At 48.7% G+C, this 18296-nt stretch overlaps 1 long non-coding RNA gene across 2 annotated transcripts; it reads right to left on the reverse strand.

Moving 5' to 3' along the window:
- Positions 1–8496: 8496 nt before the first annotated feature.
- LOC123167062 (uncharacterized) lies at positions 8497–10917 on the reverse strand. Of its 2 annotated transcripts, XR_006483779.1 has the most exons (3): positions 9857–10908; positions 9210–9402; positions 8497–8815 (listed from the first exon to the last, which is right to left on the reverse strand). It is a non-coding gene; the product is annotated as an uncharacterized lncRNA (long non-coding RNA). The 2 variants fall into 2 exon arrangements; XR_006483778.1 differs by having other exon boundaries at positions 8497–9402; positions 9857–10917.
- Between the last annotated feature and the right edge of the window lie 7379 nt (positions 10918–18296).

An 18296-nucleotide genomic window follows, 5' to 3' on the forward strand; every position in this document is an offset into this window, starting at 1 on the left:
TGCTCGCGCAGCCCTTCGGGATCCGAACTGGCTTGCTGCGATGCGTGAGGAGTTTGACGCCCTGCAGCGCAACCGTACGTGGCAGCTTGTCCCGCGGCCTCCCCGTGCCAATGTCATCACTGGCAAGTGGGTCTTCCGCCACAAGACTCGCCCCGGCGGCTCTCTCGAGCGCTACAAGGCGCGTTGGGTGGTGCGCGGTTTTCGCCAGCGTGTCGGCGTGGACTTCACCGACACCTTCGCCCCGGTTGTCAAACCGGGCACGATTCGCGCTGTCCTCCAGATTGCTGTTTCTCGCGCCTGGCCAGTCCACCAGCTCGATGTGTCTAATGCTTTCTTGCATGGCCATCTCGATGAGCAGGTGTTTTGTCAGCAGCCTACTGGTTTCGTCGACACCGACTATCCGAACCACGTGTGCTTGCTCTCCCGTTCTCTCTACGGGTTGAAGCAGGCGCCTTGGGCCTGGTACCAGCGGATCGCGGCCTTCATTCAGCAGCAGGGGTTCCGGTCCACACGATCCGATGCCTCCTTGTTTGTTTATCACCAGGGTCCCGCTACCGCGTACCTCCTCCTGTACGTCAACGACATCATCCTGACTGCCTCCTCACCAGCGCTCCTTCAGCAGATCACAGCTCGCCTCGGCACCGAGTTCGCCCTCAAGGATTTGGGAGCTCTCCACTACTTCCTCGGCATCGAGGTTGTGCGCCGGGCCACTGGCTTCTTCCTGCACCAGCAGAAGTACGCCTATGAGCTTCTAGAGCGAGCAGGCATGCTTAACTACAAGCCTGCTCCTACGCCTGTTGACACGAAGGCTAAGGTGTCCGTCGTTGAGGGCTCTCCGTCGTCCGACGCTCCCTTCTACCGCTCCATCGTCGGTGCACTTCAGTACCTCACACTGACGCGTCCGGACATTCAGTACGCTGTATAGCAGGTGTGCCTTCATATGCATGCTCCTCGTGATACTCATTGGGCTCTGGTGAAACGTATCCTTCAGTACATACGTGGCACCAGAGCTATGCGTCTCACCCTGACGGCATCACCTGACACCAGCCTTGTTGCCTACTCCGACGCCGACTGGGCTGGGTGTCCCGACACTCGACGCTCCACTTCCGGCTACTGCGTCTACCTCGGGCCCTCTCTGATTTCGTGGTCGTCTAAACGACAACCCACGGTCTCACGATCGAGCGCCGAGGCCGAGTATAGGGCTGTGGCCAACGCCGTCGCGGAGTGCTCTTGGCTACGACAGCTACTTCAGGAGTTGCTATGCGAGGTTACCAAGGCGATGCATGTTTACTGTGACAACGTCTCCGCGGTGTATATCGCTGCCAACCCTGTCCATCACCGACGGACGAAGCATATTGAGCTCGACATTCACTTCGTCAGGGAGCACGTCGCACTTGGTCGTGTTCGAGTTCTTCATGTGCCCACCGATCAGCAGTTCGCTGATGTCATGACGAAGGGACTACCCACCTTGACGTTTGAGGGCTTTCGGTCCAATCTCTGCGTCACCGGCGACGCTTCGACTGCGGGGAGGGGGGGTGTTGAACATGTGTACATGTACATAGGTCTGGGTTTTGTATACTGCACCTATAGTGTCTCTCTCCCTCTGTATTTACTTGTATCTTTGGAGACAAGACACCGGCCGCACCCCTTGTACCTATATATATGTGCCTAGTGCACGATGAATCAATTATCGATGCACCAAATCATTCTCTACAAGCATCATGCTCGCTTGCTTCCCGTGAGATGATACCTCAGTAATTTCTCTTTCAATTATCTGTGAATGTGGAGATATGGATTTTGTTTCAAAAACAATTCGGCGGAAACTCAATAATAGATTTTGACTCCGTTTCTTGGGAGTTCCTTTTGAAGCTTCTGGAATTTAGAGTTTCCAGTCCTCTTTCTTTTTTAAGAGCACACCGAAGGCATGCCATATTTTTATGGAAGGTAGCATGTTTTATACAAGAGACTTGCATTGGTTGCAAACAACCAATAGCAAGCAACACCACACCAACACTCTAGGCAAAGACTAATTCCTCACAAGATATTGTAAAACTCTATCTCCGGTTTGTTTTCATTCGTCCAATTCTGCATGATTGGGCCACAAGCTCCGGCGCCGTCAATTGATACTTCACATTGACGAAGACCCATGCATTCCGCTGTTTCCAGATGTGCCATGTGATAAGTATCACCAGTGAGTCAAAATCACACATGTCATTGACCGGGAAAAGCGCCCTAGTCTTGACCCCCCCCCCCCCCCCCCAAAGTGTCCTGGCTCGTAGGATTGAAGATATTAATGTGCAAAGAGTTGAAGCACTGGTGTCAAGTCTCTCTAGCCACTGCACATTGCATTAGGATGTGCTCCCCCTTGTCTTCTTCCTACAATCAAGAGAGAAAGTGGCCACCTCATCGTCCAATCCATGCCTCACTCTCCTATCCGAAGTCCGCAACCGATGTTACAATGTTAACCATACGAACATTTTGCATTTGAGAGGGGGCCCAACACCTCTAAATCCAGTTTAGTGGCAGGGAATATTGTCTAGCCCTGACGTGTTAAGCCATACACCGATTTCGCCAAGTAAACTCCGGAAGCAGTCCAAGGCTAGAAGTATTTATCTGGAACATCGAGGACCCGAGGAAGCTTGTTGTTCATTCTCCAAAGATAGTTAAATTGGATCCCTTTCAATGATAATCATAGCGGCTCAATGTCCATAACCCATCCGACATTCAGCAGTCATTGTTGGACCGTTCTCATCTTTTTGAATTGAGATTTCACCTTAGCCCAGATCAGCGGGCGATGTCGTGAACCGAGGGATCATCAATCTATCGGTCCTTCCAGAAGCAAACTGTCGAACCCGCGCCTACCTCAATACAAACTAGGCTTCAAAAAACCTCGATAGCCGCCTCGTCGACTGCCTTGGGGAGGCCCTACCATGGCCTATCTAGTTGCATTCTCGGAGCCATTCCCATCTAACATGCAATGCAATAGATCGCATCCTCAAGTCTTTAATCCCTAGTCCACCAAAGCGCACTGGTTTGGACACACTATCCACTATCTACAACGATTTGTTAACGTTAACTAGCACTAAAAAAATTTAGTGTAGGTTAACTGGTACTATTTCAAAGGTTAACTATCACGAATTACCTTCGTTAACTTCCTGATGGATTTTTTTGCAATGTTAACTACAATTTGCAAATGTTAATGGTTTTGTTAATTGCAAAGTTAACTTCTGGCTTTTTGTAGGCAGTTTTTAACTATTGCAAATACGAGAGTTAACTTATGTTTTTTTGTAACCATGTTTCCTAACTGCTGCAAATTAAAGAGTTAACTTAGGATCTTTCCACCAATCTCCATGTTTTAAACTGCTAGAAAATTATAAAGTTAGCTGCTGGCTTCTTTGGGTAGGTTTTTTACTGCTGTAGTTACAAAGTTAACTGTTGTAGAAACTGATTTTTAACATCTTTGCAATACGCAATTGTTGAAGAAAGAATAACTTAACTGTGCCAATTACAACCGATGTCGCCAGTTATCCAACTTTTCTTATAGGAAACGTCTCGAATTGGTACTGACGTGATCAATTGCTACGATCCTAAGCTACTACTTCAGAGTAAGGCATTTTGGATCGAACTCCATGGAGGTCTTTATTTTAAAAAACTTGAAATTCAATGCAATTTTGATTTTTTAAAGAAAATACACATGTATGCAAGGGTGTAATGTTTATATGTGTAACATTTCAGGAAATACCTTGAATTGCAAGCTGCATAAAAAATTAATAGACTTTACAGATGAACAATACATATGCTAAAAAGCCTTAGAATTTTTTGTGTAGCTCCCATTTTAACATATTTCAACCTGAAAATTTACACACATGGACATTACGTATCTATGTGTATGTTTATTTTTTTAAACTGAAAATTTTGAAATATGAAAATTTCAAATTAAGGCCTTCATGGAGCTCGGTCTCCATTTGGCATTTTCGCTACTTCTATGGATACCGAATAAACACATATATAAGAACTGTGCGAACCACTGTTTTATTTTTATTTACTTTTCACTTTTATTTTCTACAATAGCGGACCGGTACATCCTACAATAGCGAACCGCTACATCATGCAGTTGGTCTCGGGAGGCCATACTGCCATCAATGTTAATGGTCAGGTTAGTAAGTTTTTTGCCAATGGTAGGGGCCTTCGGCAAGGTGATCCTGCCTCGCCCATTTTGTTCAACTTTGTTGCGGATGCCTTATCCCGCTTGCTTTCTAGGGCAGCTGCCTCTGGGCACGTCTCTCCGGTTAGCTCTAATCTTCTTCCCCAAGGGATGACCCACCTTCAATACGCGGACGACACTATCATTATGGTTGAACTGAACGATGCCTGCCTTGCCCATCTCAAGTTTATTCTACTCTGCATCGAGGCGATGTCAGGCCTTAAGATTAACTTTGCCAAAAGTGAAGTGATTGTTACTGGTGTGGACGAGTCGAAAGCTGTGCGAGTGGCACATCTTCTTAATTGTAAGCTGGGGTCTTTCCCGTTCAAATACTTGGGCCTGCCCATATCCCCGGACGTGCTTCATGCCAAAGAATTTGCCCCAGTGGTCACAAAGGTGGGCAACAGGGTCCTTCCCTGGCGGGGTAGGTATAATACCAATGCGGGTAAAGTGGCTTTAATCAATGCTTGTCTATCCTCCCTCCCCATGTTCTTGATGGGCTTCTACCTCTTATCGGCTGGGGTTCATGCTGGTTTTGATAAACACCGTGGGGCGTTTTACTGGAACGCTGCGGATAATCGCCGTAAATATTGCTTTGTTAAGTGGAAGTTGATGTGTAGGCCCAAAAACCTTGGGGGGTTAGGGATTCTTAACACTTCCATCATGAACCAATGCTTGCTGATCAAATGGTGGTGGAAGATTATGTGTGCTGAGGACCAGCCCCTCTGGCTGTCCATTCTTAAGGCTAAATATTTGCCCTCCTCGAGCCCGATGTTTGCTCACTCGCGAGGTGGCTCTCAGTTTTGGAAGTCCCTGGTCAAAGTTAGACCTGTGTTCTAGTCTTTTGTTAAGTTTGTTGTTGGGGATGGCTCCTCGATTAGATTTTGGTTGGACTGGTGGTGTGGAGACTCACCCCTCTCGGTGACTTTCCCCGTCCTTTTTTCTTATTGCTCTGATCCGAATATTTCTATTGCGGAGTTGGCTTCCCATGGGTGGAACCTGGCCTTCCGCCGTTCCTTGTCGCCTGTAGAGTTTGAAGACTGGCAACGCCTTACTGCCTTCTTCCCTACGCTCTCGACGAACAGGGATTCGGTTTCTTGGCCGCTGTCTACCTCTGGGCGTTTCTCTGTTAAGTCGCTCTACTCTAAGCTTGTTGGTGGCACGCCTACTAATCGTTTTTCCCAGATTTGGAAGGCCCGGATTCCCCCTAAGATTAAGATTTTCTTGTGGCAAGCCTTCAGAGGCCGGCTGCCTTCGGCTGATCAAATTCATAAGAGAAATGGGTCGGGCTCCCAATTCTGTGCTCTGTGCGGTGTTGTGGAGGACACGCAGCATATTTTTTTTCCACTGTGTCTTGGCTAAGCTCATTTGGAGTTGCGTGAGGGATTGGCTTCTTGTCTCTTGGGCCCCTGCCTCCTTTGCCGAGCTGCGTAGCTTAGCAAGCAACCTTTCAGGCGTCTCCAGACGTATCTTTTGGGTGGGCCTTGGGGCTTTTTGCTGGTCCCTCTGGACGAATAGGAACAAATTTACTATTGAGCATGTGTTTCCGGCTAAACCTGCTGACTGCTTATTTAAATCGTGTGCTTTCATGCAGCAGTGGAAATCATTGACTAAGGTCGACGACCAGGATGCACTCTCTATGCTGATCTCCAAAGTCCGGGCTTCGGCTTCTCAGTTATGCAGACAAGAGCAGGATGTTTAATTGCTTTCTTTTGGGCCGGCAGTTTAGCTTTAGTTGAGACTTTCTCTTCCGGCCTGCGTGCCGTGTACTGGCGAGGGAGCCATGTACCAGACTGTCTTTTCTTTCGTCTCGTTCGACGTGGTGGTCTGGTTGCTGTGTGGTACGTTGCTGTTATGTGGTTGCTACTTGCCTTATGGCTTTATTTATAAAGTCGGGTGTATGCCTTTTCTCTAAAAAAAAAAGCTAAAAGCATCTGCAACTATGATTACCTATTCCAATGACCTATACGCCCGCGGGCGCATACGGAAACGTCCGCTTAACATAGCCTAATTTCCACACCCAAATTCGTAGAAACCATGCAAAGTACGTAGATCATGGCATAGAGCATAAAAACATACCGGACATAGATTCAATTCATCAAAAAGGCCAACATACTTCAAACTTTACGTAAATATAAGATAAAACATACTTCCTCCGTTCCTAAATATAAGTCTTTGTAGAGATTCCACTATGAACCACATATGGATGTATATAGATGCATTTTAAGTGTAGATTCATTCATTTTGCTCTGTATGTAGTCCACCTAGTAGAATCTCTACAAAGACTTATATTTAGGAACGGAGGGAGTATAATTTAACATGGGGGGGGGGGGGGGGGAGTTCACAACTTCCTCGCCGCCTTGCAGTCTTGACTATTGTCCTCCATGTCGACGGCGGGAGGGGCATCGTCATCGCCCATCGTTCCGTTGTCATTCTCAGAGGAGGGGCTCACATAGACCGCCACGCATCGGGTGTCGTGATTTTGCTCCGCCGCGAGACTTGTGGCTCTGTCCACCGCCCCACCTTCTTCCAAGCGAGCTTCTGGATTCCTCCAGCCCCCGACAAACCGTCATTGCGTTCTTGCGGTGGTGACGGCGGGCATCCGTCTCCACCGACGTGCACGAACGCCGGATTGCAGCGCGGAGCGCCTCGTCATCGTCAGAGGTGGGTGGCGACGCCTCCGGCGTAGATCTGGATGACCCACAGCCTTGCGCCGCCGCCTTCATCGCAAGCCGATAGACACGGCCCTCCTCTCTGGCGGCCATAGCCGCGGTTGTGGGCTAGGCGGTGCGAGCACCAGCACCTAGCGGCTCGCAGGAGGGGTAGTTGTTGGCTGTGCTAGGCGTTGCTCCTGCCCTACCACTTGGACTGAGATGGCAGGGAGTGCGTCGGGCACAGCTGAGGAGGAGCTGCCCACCCACGACCGACTGTGACGCCGAGGAGGAGGAGCTCCCGCCCCGGTCCATCCGCGAGTAGCGGAGAGCAATATGGAGCGCAAGCCCCTCCTCATCGAATGAGCTCGACGAGTCCGTCACCAGCCCCACCCATTCGATCTCATTGGACCCGTTGTCGTCCATGGCAAAGGGGATGGGATAAATTGTGGAGAGGAAGGGGAAGAGACTCGAGAGGAGCGGAGTAGGCGAGAGGAGTGGGACTAGGGTACATTGGCTGAGATTTTTATGGGGACAATGGTGGGGGCTAGCAGGCCGGGGCGACCTAGCACTGGTGTCTGGGCGCGTCCTGGCCTACCCATATTCACCCCAAATATGGGCTGGATGTGGGGGCTGCGGGACAGCCTAGGGATTTGGGCCGCTTATGAGAAGCCCAGCTGGGTGCTAGTTTTTGGTTCGAATAGTGAACGGACAGCGGGCCCAGACATTTGGGTTGGGTATAGGGTGCCCGGTTGTAGATGCTCTAAGTCCCGGACCTAATACACACTAACTGCTACTGACTCACAAAGTGAACATTTTTAATGGGTAACTGTTGGATCGAGGAAAGCTAACTGAACAAAATCATGATGAAAACGGGATAGGCCCTTGCGCTCGCGTCGTATAAAGGAGCTGAACGCCTTTGAGCTCGCTGGCCAGTTCTACCACGATCATTACGCACGCCGACGTTCTCGCAGAAGCACGCCTGCCCTTTCGGGCCTCCCCTAGGACCACACAAACGCATCATCGTCGCCTCCCCTCCTCCGGCGGACGAGCTGCTTCCAGGCCTGCCTCAACGTGCCTCGCTGGAGTGTATGCTGCTGAACTCGACCACCGACGCCTCCACGGTCCATGCTCCATGCTCCATGCACGTTTCCTGACTCCCGAGAACAAGCATAATTATAAGGCTTTTGCAGAAAAAGCATAATAATAAGCCAAGTAGTCACATGAAAATTAACCAAATAATAACTGAAAGCACAACCTCAAAGGCTGCCGCTTTTGTTCTAAGAAGTTCAGAGTCTTTCGAGGATTTTCTAGCCTGTTCGCTGTATGTGGCCAGTTCAGCGGTCAAGGTATTCAGTTCAGCAACAGACTGATCACCATCATCTCGAACTTGTTGTAGATCAGCTCTGAGGCACTCTACTTCTTTCTAACTTCTTTCACTCTAAATGCTTCTTTTTCTAGGTAGTCTGAAACAGTGTAGGATAGAATACGGCACTATCTCCCCGCAAAAAAAAGAAGAAGAAGAACACGGCACTATCTATAGTTTGAATTTTTATGGACACCAGCAAACGATAAAATGGTGGCCAGAAGAGTAAGATTGCACCAAAAATGGCTCAGCTTTACTCTCTGAAAGGCGAAACAGACACAAAAGATGAAGCATGAGCATTATAATGCGGTACTGAACACGGTCACTGGTTCAACACCACCACATGGTAAATTGATGAGAAAAGAGTATGCAAGTGCTATAACAAATGAGCCACATGTACCCTCTACAAGATCAAACAGACCCGTGAGGAGTTATGAGCACTGGAAATTAGAATCCGCATGCCGTGTATTCTCTGAATCTATCTCCGCCTGAAGCTTCTCCTGCTCGGCCAAGTAGCAGTTCTCCAGCTCCACGTACCACCGGATGCAGGCTATCAGCCTCTTGATGTACTCGCTCATCTGCTCCGTCCTCCCCCTGGAGAAACACAACCAATTCAAGAAACCCCACTCGAATGCGCAACAAAATATACCCCCAAGAAACCCGAAAGAAGGCAGCAGACTTTGTAGTCATTCTTGAACTTGCACTTCGTTTATTTTCATCAAGTGAACTGCCACAATATTAGGAGTTAACTGCTGCATTTTTCTCTGTCTCTAACGAGTGAACTGCAACTGCATTTTTCTAAAAATATAGCTACAGTACAGAATGCCTTTTATGAATTTTGGGGAACAAGACCACCGTAACTGTTGGAAACAAGGGGAGCTAGCTGAATGTATCTGGTGACTGAACAATGTATGGAAGATAACTGACTGTATCCCTCAAGAAAAGGGAAGCTAACTGAACAATGCAAGAAGAAGACGAGTGGTGGCACCCTTGATCCCGACGAGGAGGACGGCGGCATGGGGAACTGAGGCCGCGCTGGGTCTCGGGTCGCCGAGGACGACACGGGCTGCATGTCGCCGGGGTTGCTGGGCAGCACTGGCCGGGGAGGCACTGGTAGGAGAGGTGGTTCCGGCAGCATGGGCAAGGGCGTTGTGGTCTTGCTAACTGCCAAGGGGCGTTGACTGCAGAGAGTGGAAGCTAACTGTAAATTATAGCCTTTTCCTTCCCAAGTTAAGCATTGTAAACATAACTGCAAAGAGTGGAAGCTAACTACTGAAGTAAACTGATGGCTTTGCTAATTTACTGAAGCTAACTGCTGTACATTGCGTTTCTTGACTGAAGCTAACTACTTTAGTAAACTGATGGCTTTGCTAATTTACTGAAGCTAACTGCTGTACATTGCGTTTCTTAACTGAAGCTATCTACTGAAGTAAACTGATGGCTTTGCTAATTTACTGAAGCTAACTGCTGTACCCTTTTCGAAAAAAAAACTGCTGTACATTGCGTTTCTTAACTGAAGCTATCTACTGAAGTAAACTGATGGCTTTGCTAATTTACTGAAGCTAACTGCTGTACCCTTTTCGAAAAGAAAAAAAACTGCTGTACATTGCGTTTCCAGAGAGGAGGAAGCTTAACTGTTGTTCCTGGGTTCACGTCAGAGAGGGGTCTCCTCGGGTCTGCTGCTCGTGGTCGCCGGTGCGGTGCCCATGGAGTACTGCCTAACTGCTGAATGCTGCCACTGAGGAGAACTGCAATAAGGCTTCCGCCATGAACTTGCACAGCTTTTGCCTCCACCGGCGAATCCCCATCCAGGATCCCTGCATCTCCTCACTCCCCGCCTGCTTGGAGGAGCATGAGGTTGGGAGAGGGCGCACCGGGAGGTCGTCCTGGAGAGAGAGTTGGGGGGGGGGGGGGGGGGGTTGCGCAGTTGAGCAGCGGCTGGATGCAGGTCGTCGAGCTAGGGGCGCAGGCTTGCGCTGGCGTTCGTTAGTGGAGAGCGGCGGAGGATGATGGCGACCGGCGGGTCGCGGGGGTAGCGCGCGTCAGGTTTGAGGCGGCGGTGATTGGTTGTGTGCGGCTGTGGGAGAAGGGAGAAGCCGGGGGAGGGGAGAGGGGTTGACGCCGTGGAAGAGGATATGGCTCGTGCCGCCGTCGTTGAAGGATATGCTCCTGCCGCCGACGCTCAATCTCGCAGTCGCCGCAGTCGGCACGATGGAACGAGAGGGGGGAGGGCGTCGCGAGTAGGAGGCAGGTGAGGTGGGACGACGGACGAGGGGGGGATCCCGTCGGTGCCCGTCGGTGGCTTGCGGGGATCCTGGGCGTAAGCGGCGGCTTCCCGCGATCTGGGCAGGCGGCTGGTGGGAGGGGCGCCGCCGCCGGCTGGGAAGGGGGCTTGGTTGAGGGCCGCGGGGCCAGCAAAGGAAGGTCTCTGGGCGGTGGTGCGCTGCCGCCGACGAGGAAGGGGCGCGCGGCTGCTGGGGGGAGGAGGAGAGGGTCGAGCGGACGCCGTCGGGGAAGGAGCCTGGCGGAGGGAAAGCTCGGTCGCCGGAGGAGGGAGGCGAGCGGCGGAGTGGAGGTTGCAGGCGGGGAAGCCTGTGGGTCACCGGGGGGAAGAAGGTGAGCTGTGGATGGAGGGTGCGTGGCTGCGTGCGGTGGTTTTCACTGGCTGCGCTCGCTCGACGGGTAGGTGTGGTGAAATATTCTGCAACTTTTTTGGGGGTGGTTGCAGCGTTTGAAAAAGAAATAATACTGAAAAAGACAAGCTCGCACAGAGTCTACTTATAAACAGAAACATACCCCTCCGTCCCAAAATACTTAGGGAACAAATAGATGTATATATATGCATTTTAGTTTTAGATAAATATACTTTAATCCATTTTTATGATAAGTAATTGTTGACGGAGGGACTAGGGAGTATGTTCTTTCTCAGACATGGAGCATATACTTTAGTAATTTTTTTAGAGATGTACCGACCTTTAAACTTAAAATAGAAATAATATTTGTCCGTGGACTGGTCCGAACCAGCTCGCCGACAATGTGTGGGAGCCGGCCATCCAATCCTAACTAAAACTTTCAAATTTAAAAAAAAATCCGCGAGCTCAAAATAATAGCATCAAATCGTCGAAAAATAATAAAATAAGACAATAGTTTTAATTAAAATATTACAATCCAACTAAGTTGTTACCTAACATAGTTCAAACTTAAATACAACTTGCACATATGTTCGAGTTGCCTCTTTAACTATCCACAGATACTCAATCATATCTTGCTTGAGCTAGCTCATGAGTTGCACGATGACACATTTTTTATGCATTCGAAAGAGCTCATCAAACGTGGCCGGAAATGTGATATGGAAGTTGGGTAGGGTCACCCATGCTCGGGCAGGCCCCATGTGACGCCCCGATTTGACCGTACACTAATCATGCACGCAAACGTGTACGATCAAGATCAGGGACTCACGGGAAGATATCACAACACAACTCCAAAACATAAATAAGTCATACAAGCATCCTAATACAAGCCAGGGGCCTCGAGGGCTCGAATACAAGTGCTCGATCATAGACGAGTCAGCGCAAGCAACAATATCTGAGTGCAGACATAAGTTAAACAAGTATGCCTTAAGAAGGCTAGCACAAAAGTAGCAACGATCGAAAAGGCAAGGCCTCCTGCCTGGGACCTCCTAACTACTCCTCGAAGCCGAACGCAATGTAGAATCATCCTCGGGATCTCTAGCTCCTGGACTCCAGCATCTGGTTGCGACAACCAGGTTGAATGGAAAGGGGGAAAAGAGGGAGAAAAGCAACCGTGAGTACTCATCCAAAGTACTCGCAAGCAAGGAGCTACACTACATATGCATGGGTATATGTGTAAAGGGCCATATCGGTGGACTGAACTGCAGAATGCCAGAATAAGAGGGGGATAGCTAATCCTGTCGAAGACTACGCTTCTGGCCACCTCCATCTTGCAGCATGTAGAAGAGAGTAGATTGAAGTCCTCCAAGTAGCATCGCATAGCATAATCCTACCCGGCGATCCCCTCCTCGTCGCCCTGTTAGAGAGCGATCACCGGGTTGTATCTGGCACTTGGAAGGGTGTGTTTTATTAAGTATCCAGGTTCTAGTTGTCATAAGGTCAAGGTACAACTCCGGGTCGTCCTTTTACCGAGGGACACGGCTATTCGAATAGATAAACTTCCCTGCAGGGGTGCACCACATAACCCAACACGCTCGATCCCATTTGGCCGGACACACTTTTCTGGGTCATGCCCGGCCTCGGAAGATCAACACGTCGCAGCCCCACCTAGGCACAACAGAGAGGTCAGCACGCCGGTCTAAATCCTATGGCGCAGGGGTCTGGGCCCATCGCCCATTGCACACCTGCACGTTGCGAACGCGGCCGGAAGCAGACCTAGCCTAGCAGGCGTTCGAGTCCAATCCGGCGCGCGCCACTCAGTCGCTGACGTCACGAAGGCTTCGGCTGATACCACGACGTCGAGTGCCCATAACTGTTCCCGCGTAGTTGGTTAGTGCGTATAGACCAAATGGCCAGACTCGGATCAAATACCAAGATCTCGTTAAGCGTGTTAAGTATCCGCGAACGCCGACCAGGGCCAGGCCCACCTCTCTCCTAGGTGGTCTCAACCTGCCCTGTCGCTCCGCCATAAAGTAACAGTCGGGGGCCGTCAAGAACCCAGGCCCACCTCTACCGGGATGGAGCCACCTGTCCTTTCAGCCCCCTCATCAGAATCACTTGCGGGTACTCAACGAGCCGACCCGACTTTAGTCACCACATGTGTCATGTATAAAAAGTATATAGTATATACCCGTGATCACCTCTCGAAGTGATCACGGCCCAGTAGTATAGCATGGCAGACGGACAAGAGTGTAGGGCCACTGATGGAACACTAGCATCCTATACTAAGCAGTAGGATAGCAGGTAAGGGTAACAACTGTAGCAACAATGACAGACTATGCAACAGAATAGGATTAACCGAAAGCAGTAACATGCTACACTACTCTAATGCAAGCAGTAGAGAGTAGAGTAGGCGATATCTGGTGATCAAGGGGGGGGGGCTTGCCTGGTTGCTCTGGCAAGGAAGGGTTGTCAACTCCGTAGTCGAACTGGGGTCGCCGGCAGTCTCGGGGTCTACCGGAAAGAAGTAACGGAGGGGGAACACAATAAATAACAAAGCAATCAAAGCATCACAAAGCGTAACATGGCAATACACGGTGCTAGGTGAGCCCTAACGCGGTAGTAGGTGATACCGACGAAGGGGGGAAACATCCGGGAAAGTATCCCGGCGTTTCGCGTTTTCGAACAGATGAACCGGAGGGGGAAAGTTGCGTGTTTGCTATGCTAGGGATGTGTGGCGGACGAATGGGCTGCGTATCCGGATTCTCTCGTCGTTCTGAGCTACTTTCATGTACAAAGTATTTTCATCCAAGCTACGGATTATTTTATATTAATTTATAAAGATTTAATCATTTTCTAGATTTCCTGGATTTAATTTAATTCGAAATTCATTTAAATAATAAATGCTATGGGTACACAGAAGTGTACCCAAAGAGGTGCTAGTGAGGCTGACAGGTGGGGCTAGTTGACTGAGTCAACTGCCCAGTCAGCAGAGGCTGACAGTGGGGTCGAGGGGCTGAGTCAGCAGTCCAGTTAGCGGTCAACATATTGGCTGTTGACTGGTCAAACTGGCTGGTGGGACCCAGCTGTCATAGAGACAGTGTAAATTAATTGTTTAATTAATTTAAACAGATTAGGTGGGGGGCCACATGTCATTGACTTAGATAATTTTAAACATATTTTTTTAAAGAAAAGGGTCCAGATGTCATTTCCAGTTATTCAACTAAACAGTTTTATTAGGTTCTATCTAATTACGTGGTTAGGGGGTTGGTTAAACCGGGCGGGCCCACCTGTCAGTGAGCCACATGCGGTGGTACACTGGCGACGCGAACAGAGAGCGGAGGTGCTCGCCGGCCGGCCATCTCCGGCGACGGCTGGATCCGTGAGTGGGCTCGGCAGACGCAACGCGACGAGGCGCTCCGGAGGATGGCCGTGGGGTTGTCGGAGGTGGGCTGCAGAGGCGCCGGCGTTGAGTGGAGAAGCGCCAGGGCTCGGCCTCGCAGCGCGTGTGCCGAGGACGGCAGGGCGCGGCCGTCAGCGGGCGGCGTAGCCGAGCACGGGGGTGGCGGGCGCGTTCACTAGGAGGGGCGAGCAAAGGCGGGAGCGCCATCGCGCGCGCGTAGTCGACGCGGGCGGCGGGCGACGCACAGGGGCGGTAGAGGCGAGGGCCGGTGCGGGGGCTGCGGTGAGCGCGTCGAGGGAAAGCAGGAGGCGGCCTCGCGCGAGGCGCGGAGGGCAGAGGGGAAGAGGCCGGGGGCCTCACCGCTGGGCGTAGGGACAGGGCAGTGGGGCTCGGGGAGAGACGACGAGGTCCGGTGGGGAGGCTCCGGCGAGATCCAGGCGGCGGCGCGGGCTCCGGACGGCGTCGGAGCGGCGACGAGGCGATGGGGTCGGGCGGATCGCGCCTCCAATCCAGATCGAGAAAAAAGGGGAAACGAGGGGAGAGTGGGAGTAGAGGGGTAGCGGTTAGGGTTTCGGGGGAGGGTTATAGGGGAGTAGGGGCCGGCCTGGGCCGGCCTGGTTGGCCCGATGGCCACCTGGGCCGCGGTCCAGTAGGGGAGGGGGGCCTTTCTCTCGTTTTGTTTTTACTTTTTATTTATTTTACTTTTTCTGTTATAGTTTTGTATCCTATTATTTTAGTTTTAGTAAAATATATACTTTGTATATAAATTAGCATTTCAACTTAGTCCATACTCAACAAGTCCAGTCCTCAATAAATTAGTTTGACATTTTATTAATTACAAAAGGTATTTAAATAATTGTTTTTGCTGTTGTTTTATTCATCTCATATTATTTAAACATTTTATAAAGGTGTGGTTTCTCCACCATAATTATCTATGCAATATTTGGTTCACTCTGAACATTTTAATTTTAATATTTGAAAACTTTTATTGTTTGCTTGATTTTGGATTTGAATTAGAATCGGTTTCGAACTAACGCGAGATTAGCAACAATAATCGAAGTGACATGGCATCATTAGCAGAGAATTACTGTAGCTTAAATATCCGGGCGTCACAATTCTCCTCCACTACAAGAAATCTCGTCCCGAGATTTGAGAGGGGGAGTAAGGGGGAAAGGTTTGGTTACGAAATTCTAACGAATCTTCTCGGTCTGGGTTGCTCTTCTCGAAGTGGTCGATCCATTATATTGATGCCTTCATTCCTCTTCTCCAGGTCAATATGATGAAGTTGCCGTCCTTCCTTCAGGATCTTCACCGTACTTACGAAAGGTTAAGAGGGGAAAACTCTATAAGGACGGATTCTAACAGGATTGAGCATCAGACGGTTAACTCAGGGGAAGAAGCATAAGTATCTCTCGAATTGAAACTTAAGAAGATATCGAGAGCAAAGTAAGAAGGTACCATGAGAAGTTTCAAATGGATAGGTAATGGTTCGATGTCTGAAACCAAGTGCGAAAGGGGTCCAGAGCAACGAGATTAAGCATTGCGTCTGTTACAAAAACAGATCATTAGGTGAATTACATACGAGGCCACGCGCGAGGAACAACCTTGGGAACAGGGGGTGTACAGGAGAGTCAGGTTTCGATCCTGTGGAACTGTGGGTTATGGGCCCACAATGTGGGTTAAAATTAGAAAGGGGGCTGACATGTTGCACGGTCATGATTGCAAGGCATGTCAGAGGGTAGCCTGCCAGCTATGTTGGCAACAACGTTGGTACCAAGGGCGAGGGACGAAGAGAACCATTTTCCTGCTCGTTGAACGAGGCGGACCAATAGGCAAGGTTCTCGTCCATCGGTGGCTACCGGAATGTCATCAACAATAGTAACAGGGTCTTATTGACAGAGTAGTACACCGAGGTGTTTACATAAGCAGTGAATTATTACTGCCTAGCTCATATAGATCACAAGAATGATTAAATAAAATAATGGAAAGGAAAAGGTTGATCATCAGATTAAACAGAACAATGGAAAGGAAAATGGGTTTAAACACATATTTCAAGGGTATATCCTTCCCAAGGACAAGCTGAGCATGATATCCATGACAGGATATAATGTAGAAAACTCTTTAGGTAGGGGAGAGAAATTTCATGACATTACCCATACAACGGTGTTTGGATAATTGAGCAGGAAACAATTAGCTTTGGGCTTCAAATGTTCTTGTTGAAAATCGGAGTACCATAGACATGCTTCGAGATAGCATTGACATGGTCAACAGGTGAAGATCAGAATTTGGAAACAAAAAGGATCCATTAGGAAAAACTTATAGAATAAGTCTTACAATTTCCTCATGGAAGAATAGCTAACCTTGCTAAAAAGGAAAACTTATAACAATAGGTCCTCCCGCCAGGTGTGCTGGGTATCATCACCTTACTGGGTCATAATAGACCAGTGTTATAACTCTTGGAAATATGTTCCAACCATCATATCTGACCGAGATTCAGATCTGATTGGTGTCAGGATACCTCAGACTCAAGATGTCTGAGAAGAAAAGTGCAACACAAATTGATGGGATGACATTGTAAGATTCTCGGGAAATGAACTATGAAAGCAAGTTCCAAAACAAGAGTTCATCATTAAACCAAGGAGAGGGTTAGGAGGTGGCTGATGGACTCAGCGACATTCCATTGAGATTTCCAAAAGATGGATTTCCACAACTATGTGAACAAGGAGATAACATTAGCTAGATCGAATGACTTAATGATGTATGCTTGAGGAAAACATACACAGTTAAACATTGGTTGAAATGTGCACCCGAAATATGGGCTAGGTAGCACGATCAATGTTCGAATGATGATTCATTAAGCCATAGACGTAGAATGGAACTATAGACCAATAACTTCAAAGCAATAGGGTTGCTAGAAGTTTAGAATTTACACATCACAGACCATTTGTCGGTATTTCGCTTAGAAACAACACGGGGACCAAGAAAGAATGGTGATGGTGAGAAGTATCACCGTACCAAGAATTCTTAAGAGGTGGAGTAATGCTCACGACATTCTTGACATCAAAGATGGTAATACTCCACGGTAGAACATAACATAGGTTGGATAGCAGGGAAATCAAGATACAACACAAAATATGAACAAGTTTGTGTTGAGGGGAGGCAAGAATGTTGTCGATGATAACACAATTCATCAAGGGGCAAGGATGGTATTTCTCATCCTGAATTTCGACACACAACTTGGAAGAAGTCAAATTGTTGACAATGATCACGACAAATTTCTCGAGAGGTTTTCAAGAAGATGTAATTGATCGACGATGACATCAAGTCAAAGGAATGATGAAAGCGAAAGGTTATTGGAACCACGGGTAGGACACAAACTCAAAATCAAGTTTGATGTTCAAGGAGAAGTGATATGACGAGGAAGATCGACGCAAGATTAGCTCACTGTCGAAATTTGTGCGCTGGGAAGGTCCAGGTAGCACAGTTAAAATCGGCACGATAATGACATAGCCGAGCAGGCTAGGAATGACTTGAAGGATTATTAAACTCGTAAGCCACAAAAATTACTTAGAGTTATTGAATCAGAGTGCGGAATTGATTCACTTATCGGTGTCTTTGAGGGGTTCTAACAACTCAGAACCCGTTGGAAAAATGGAATCGGCAAGAATATTAGTTGATGAAGAACTCATAAGAAGTTAAGTAGTTCCTTGGCATTCTCGAGATACCAGGGGGGTAATACTCGACGACAAACCAAAGTAGAGGTTGGATGGGGGGTATTGCTCTGTAGAGGACAAGTGCTTAAACTTGCACGAGAAATGGTATTTAAAGGAGAACATGGTCGGAACCACGATTGCAAAAGGATCAATACACAGATACTAGACGATATCATATCAAGGAAATAGTTATTATTACAAGAAGCGTCTATGATAGGATCTACATCGTGTCCATGGGCATGAACACAAAGTTCAAGGTCGACTCCCACTTCTCCAATGCATACCCTTTCATTCACTTCTCGCATTTGATGAAGTTGCAGTGTTGAAAT

This window comes from Triticum aestivum, chromosome 7D (genome assembly GCF_018294505.1).
Source record: "Triticum aestivum cultivar Chinese Spring chromosome 7D, IWGSC CS RefSeq v2.1, whole genome shotgun sequence".
NCBI classification, from domain to species: domain Eukaryota; kingdom Viridiplantae; phylum Streptophyta; class Magnoliopsida; order Poales; family Poaceae; genus Triticum; species Triticum aestivum.